This window comes from Piliocolobus tephrosceles, chromosome 3 (assembly GCF_002776525.5).
Source record: "Piliocolobus tephrosceles isolate RC106 chromosome 3, ASM277652v3, whole genome shotgun sequence".
In the NCBI taxonomy this organism is placed as follows: domain Eukaryota; kingdom Metazoa; phylum Chordata; class Mammalia; order Primates; family Cercopithecidae; genus Piliocolobus; species Piliocolobus tephrosceles.
This window is the reverse complement of record NC_045436.1, coordinates 128,517,479-128,524,421: the sequence shown is the minus strand read 5'-3', so window position 1 is coordinate 128,524,421 and position 6,943 is coordinate 128,517,479. Positions and strand designations below refer to the sequence as shown.

Genomic DNA, 6,943 nt, shown 5'->3' with positions numbered 1-6,943 from the left:
TTTGTATTTTTTAGTAGAGACGGGGTTTCACCGTGTTAGCCAGGATGATCTCGATCTCCTGACCTCGTGATCCGCCCGTCTCGGCCTCCCAAAGTGCTGGGATTACAGGCTTGAGCCACCGCACCCGGCCCCATTTTTTTTTCTTTAACCTACAGTTAGGCAAACCAAATATTCTTAACCTAGATATTCTGAAAAGTCAAGGACCTGAATGATGAAAGTCGTCTTTCTCATGCCCTTCGACTAGTCCGAGTGTGGTAGTGATTATAATTGGTTGATCACAACCGGTTACAAGTATCTTTGTTCCTTCTTCACTCTCACTATTTCATTTGATTAGTCTTAAAAAAAACTAAATTAGCAATTAAATTTTTTATTCTCGCCAAATGTACATCTAATGGGAAATTTTCCCCTTGCTATCAGTGAGATGCACGGTAATGTTGAAAAAAATAAAAACATTAATTTGGGCTTATATTGCAGATTTACTATTATACAAAAAAAGCTATAGTTGATGCTCCATTACTTCATCAGTACAAACAGAATAAAACTAATCCTTCACTTAGGTGATATTAAATTTTTGTAAGGCTATGGTATGATGGAAGTCAAAAGTCAGTTATCAAAAAATATTTTTCTGATTCTTTTTTGTAACTCCTAATAAAGTAAAAGCAATAATATTCATACAAGTCATAATATGTATATTAAAATGAAGAACAAATTATAAAAACTGAATTAAGAGGCCATATGAGAGAGCTAAAGTAAATTAGAGATTATTTAGCCCTAAACACAAGTTATAGATGTGATAACTGGGCCTAGAAGAAGGAATCATTTTATTAGGGTCGTGTTATATAATAATGGCAGAAATTTAATTACATCATGGTTTTCCAATGATTCTATCAGGTAAAGCTTATTCTACTTGCCTTCTGAATATCCCATCATTGATATCAGTAACTATTGATTGAACACATAAAATGTGAAGTCACAGAGCTAGCAACTAGAGATTTAATAATGACTGCAGTGATTTGAGTTCTACTGTAAATGAGTTTATACTAACTGAAGGAAGACATGATAGAGTAAAAAGGAAATCATTAACAAAATAAAATAAGCTTTAAAATATAAAGAAATTAAAACCATGTTACATTGTACTCATTTTGGCAGCATATACTAAAATTGGAAAAATACAAAGGAGATTAGTATGGACCATGGATAAAGATGACATGTAAATTTGTGAAACATTCCATATTTTTTGATAATAAAAACCCTCAATAAACTAAGAATAAAAGGGAACATCTTCAACCAGCTAAAGGACATCTACAAAAACCCACACTAACACTGAATTAATGGTGATGCTTTCCCATGAAAATCAGGAATCAGACAAAGACGTTTTCTCTTACAACTTCAATCAACATTTTCCTGAAGAGTCTAGCTTGGGAAATTACACAAGAAAGATAAATAAAATGTATGCAGATTGGAAAGAAAGAAATTAAACTATACTTATTTGTAGATATCATAATGATGTACATAAGAAAAAATTAAGCAACCAATAAAAAATACTAGAACTAATAAGTGAGTTCAGCAAGGTTTCAGTATACAAGATGAATACATAAAAATGAACTGTATTTCTAAATACTTGTAATGAAAACTCCAAAAACAAAATGAAGAAAGCAATTTCATTTACAATAGTATCAAAAAAATAAAATGTATAGAAAAATATTTAACAAAAGACGTGCAAAACCTATACTCTGAACAAAGTATAAAATATTGCTAAATAAATTAAAAATCTAAATTATTTAAAAAATTATTGTCATATGTTGGAAGATTTAGCATTATTAAGATGGCAATACTCTTAACTGATATATAGGTTCAATGAAACCTTTATCAAAATCACTGCTTACTTGTAGAAATTGACAAGTTGATTCCGAAATTTTTTGGGATTGCTAGTGACCCAGAATAGACAAAACAATCTTGGAAGGTAAAACAAAAACACACCAGAAAGATTCATCTTCCTAATTCCAAAACTCACTCTGAAACAGTGGCAATCTAGATACTGCAGTACCAGCACGTGGACAGACACGTAAATCAATAGGATAGAAATAAGAGTCCAGGCCCGGCGCGGTGGCTCAAGCCTGTAATCCCAGCACTTTGGGAGGCCGAGACGGGCGGATCACGAGGTCAGGAGATCAGAACATCCTGGCTAACACGGTGAAACCCCGTCTCTACTAAAAAAATACAAAAAACTAGCCGGGCGAGGTGGCGGGCGCCTGTAGTCCCAGCTACTCGGGAGGCTGAGGCAGGAGAATGGCGTAAACCTAGGAGGCGGAGCTTGCAGTGAGCTGAGATCCGGCCACTGCACTCCAGCCCGGGCGGCAGAGCGAGACTCCGTCCCCCCCCCCCCCCCCAAAAAAAAAAAAAAAAAGAAATAAGAGTCCAGAGTAAACCCACATATCTATCATTAACTGATTTTGAACAAAGATGTCAACACTTGCCAATGGAGAAAAATATTCAGAATTTTAATTCTGAATTATAGTTATTATTATTCAGTAATAATATCTGAGTATTAATCTAATACTTACATCCAATAGTTATCTAATAATATTATAGTATAAACTGAATTATAATTACTATTAAACTTTAAGATGATCTGGAAACTGCACAAATCACTTTTACTTATAAGCCACTGGGACGAACTTCTATGCCCAAAGCTACCTATAAGGCAGATTGGGAAATCCCAATAACCAAACACACAAGTAATACACAAAAGTTCTGCTACCAAGTGGAAGAAAATGTGTGTGTGCTTGTGTGTGTGTCTGTGTGTTGTGAGAGAGAGAAAGAATACTAAAAAACAATGGTTTGTCTCTCTCACAACTTCTCTATTAAAAATTTTCACATGATCTTTCATTATAATTGTGATAAAAGTAAAGCTTCTGACCATGGCCTAAAAAGCATTATATTTTCTGACCCCTCATCTGCTGCCACTGTCCTCTTTGCTAATTAAACCAAGCAAACTTTCCTTCTATTCCTTTCTATTTCTATACCAAGCTTGTTTAAACTTAGGAATATTTGTATGTTGCCACTTGCTATTCTTTCACATTCTCTCATGGTTAGGTCTTTCTCCTTATTCAATTTTGAGTTCTTCAGGGATGTTTTCCCTTGACCACTTATACTAAGTGCTATCATTCTCATGTTCTGTCCTCCATCCACACAAAAGTAACAGCCAGCAACTGTAATTAGTGCTTTCAGAAGAATTACAGTAATTCCCTGATGTAATAATCATAATTATTGCCTTCAACATACTCTCATTTGTTTGTTTGTTTACTTAATATCTATTTTTTGCTCACAAAAAAAAAATCTCAGTGAGAATAACCTTTGTATTTTTCAATCATCTTGATGTCAAACAAGCAATACGTAATTAAGTGTAGAATGTGTGATAAAACTAGTAATGAATGTGATGATAGAGGTAGTACATGAAACCAAAGATACATAGAAAAGGAATATTTTATCTAGGGTTGGGAGGGGGAGGGCAAATTTCCTGGAAAAACATCCTAAATTATGATTTTAAATGGAGCCAACTGGAGCAAAGGTAAAAGAGACAATTCAAAAGGCTTAAAGGTTAAAGAAAAAGGAAATATAATTTGTTCAAGAATCTTTTTAAAGAAATGTCATAGGGCTGGGTTATAACTATTTGTGTCAACTTTATAGAGTTATCATTGGAAAATACAATTAATTGTATATATTCAATGTATAAAACATATATACCTAGTATATCCGTATACATTATGAAATTATTACCACCAAGTTAATTATCATACATATTACCACACATATTTATACCCACATTTTTGTGATAAGAATCCTTAAGATCTACAATCTTAAATTTTAAATTTTAAAATTTTAAAATTTTAAATTTTAAAAATATAATACATTATTTTTAACCATAGTCATTATGCTTCAATTTGAATTCTAGTATTTATCTTATAACTGAAATGTGTGCTTTTTGACCAAAATTTTCTCATTTCTCTAATTCCCCAAGCCCCAGCCCCTAGTAAGCACTATTCTACTCTGATTTTATGAGTTCAATTTATTTTTTTATTTTAAAATAAGTGATGTGATAATTATGAAGTATTTTGTTTTACTGTATCAGGCTTATTTCATTTACCATAATGTTCTTCATGTTATCCATGTTGTTGCAAATTATGATTTTTTTTCTTTTAAGGCTGAATAATATTTTAGAATGTGTGTGCCTTTGTATGTGCATCACGTTTTCTTTATCCATCAGTCCAGTGACAGGCAGTTGGGTTTTTATATCTTGACTAATGTGAACAATGCTACAATAAATATGATACTCATTTCATTTTCTTTAAATATATACTAAGAAGTGCAATTGCTAGAGCATGTAGTAGTTATTCTTTTAATTTTTGAGCAACCTCCACACTGTTTTCCATTATGGCTATACCAATTTACATTCCCACCACCAATGTACAACGGTTCCCTTTTCTCTACATCCTCTTCAACAGTTTTTTTTTTTTTTTTTTTTTTTTTGGACTTTTTGATAATAGCCATTCTAACAGATGTGAGATGACATCTCACTGTGGTTTTGATTTGTATTGCCCTGATGACTAGGGATGTTGAGCACCTTTTCATATATCTGTTAGTCGTTCATATGTCTTCTTTGGCAAAATGTTTATTCAGATGCCATGTTATATACAACAGAAAAGGGTATAATAAAAGTCAAGACTGGAGAGGTAAGTCAGAGTCATGTCATAACAAAACTATCCATAGGGTGGTTGTCACTTCATAAAATAATTCTATGCTCACTATATGTCATATTCTTAATTTTACTCATATCATTAAACGGCTTAAAATAGTTTTTTTAAGAATATAAAAATAGCTCTAACAATTGCAAAAATTAACCTATCTTAAGTTTAAACTTTCAGATTACATTTTCATAGCGTCTTGGTACCTTATTATCTTGTTTCATAATGAATAGTTTCCCGCAGGTGTTCATGGCATAAAATGCTAGAACATTCCATTCCAAATATTATAAGGAAAATGTTTTAGCATTTTGTACAAGAGTACAGCTATATAAGGTCTACATATAAAATGTCACATGCAATAAGCAAAAAAAAAAAAAAAAAAAAAAGTCTCTGAAAATACCGTGCATAGAGGAAATAGAGTCTCTGTAATCTCCTAAAAAAAATTCAGAGGAAGATATTAAACTTCCTTTTATTCGACGCTACCTTAATCTTTTAATACCTATGTTTCTTTAACAAGGCATAAAGGTGTCCCACAGCCTGGTCTGAATGGCGTCTTTCTAAAGCTTCCTATGGAGAACTACTTCTAACAGCCCAGTGGTGATGGAGAGTTTCTTTCCGTTGTTCAGAGTAAGAGGCTTGAAGCTCGGCAGGAGGAGCTCACCCTTTATCCTACCAATGGTAAAGCACCATGCATCGGCTTTACACTGATCTTCTGAATGAGATGAAAGAATTTCATTTCTATTATGCATTCACATTTTAGCTAGTTTTTTTTTTTTTTTTTTTTTTTTTAATGCTATGGGATAACACTTTAGAAATCATATTTTCAGACATACCAGGATAAAACTGAAGCTCTAAAATCAAAATGTACACTAACCTCACTGTTAAAACTTAAATCATTTACCTTCTATACTTTATTTTTTATAATAAAAAAAGTTTAAACTTTTTGACTTCAAATACAAGTTTTCTTCCCTTTTTTTTTCTCCGCCCCCCCCCCCCCCCCCCCCAGAAATAGCCCTCCTCAGAGAGTTTCTCAGTCATTTCGGGGATGTTCGCATAGTGCCTAGCACGGGAAGTCACCAATGGGATCCTCTGCTGCTCTTGCTTAACCTCCCTGCCACCTGGCCATCTTGAGCCCTATGAGATTACTGCATCCTTCAGAGGCTTTTCTGAGGACATTGTTCACAGCAGCATCTGTGGTAGGTGAGAAGGGAAAAGGATCTTATCCTTGAACCTTATGTGAGAAAGTCCTATCTCTTTAATCCACCATAGTTCGGCAGAGAAGCCACAGTAACTAATAATGAGACTTTACTGGATGTTTGGTAATAATGAAAGGCTACTATTTTTCTGGAAAATAACTTCCAATACTGTAATTCATGGACACCAACCTTCTGAGAATTATCTCTCAATCTTGATACTTCCCTCAATCCCAGGGTCATCAATGCCTCAGTCAACACATGGGCATGACTCCATCTCCTTCTACTTTCCAGTGTAGTCCAAATTGTCTTCAAATTCAAAACCAAGAACAATATTTGTTCTTACCTTCAGCATAAGCCTTTGCTTTTTTTTTTTTTTTTTACCTATTATTGGTGGCTCAACAGAGAAAGTAGGATAGAAAGGCCTTTTCCCTTCCAGAAAATCTGCTCTTCCATCCTAGAAATATTATCTGGACTTACAACTTTAGCTGAATAGAGTCCCACATTAATTCTTTTCTCAAAATCTGAGTATTCAGATTTAAATAACACTCTTTGTAGGACAGCAGCACCCCAGTTGAGGTGCAGTTGCATCAAACTCAGTCTTTTTTTTTTTTTTTTTTTTTAGCAATCTCTGCTCATTAAGAACTCTAAACATATTGGGGTCCAAAATTACTTCATTATATATTAAAATAAAAGATTTTGACAGATTTTCATATTTTGTACTTAATAATAATTGAAAATTTGACGGCCGGGCGCGGTGGCTCAAGCCTGTAATCCCAGCACTTTGGGAGGCCGAGACGGGCGGATCACGAGGTCAGGAGATCGAGACCATCCTGGTGAACACGGTGAAACCCCGTCTCTACTAAAAAAATACGAAAAAACTAGCTGGGCGAGGTGGCGGGCGCCTGTAATCCCAGCTACTCGGGAGGCTGAGGCAGGAGAATGGCGTAAACCCGGGAGGCGGAGCTTGCAGTGAGCTGAGATCCCGCCACTGAACTCCAGCCT

At 34.4% G+C, this 6,943-nt stretch overlaps 1 non-coding gene across 1 annotated transcript; it reads left to right on the top strand.

Annotated features, from left to right (window-relative positions):
• Positions 1-1,135: 1,135 nt before the first annotated feature.
• Positions 1,136-1,238, top strand: LOC111547095. Its single transcript, XR_002733024.1, has one exon. It is a non-coding gene; the product is annotated as a U6 spliceosomal RNA (small nuclear RNA).
• The last annotated feature ends 5,705 nt before the right edge of the window (positions 1,239-6,943 follow it).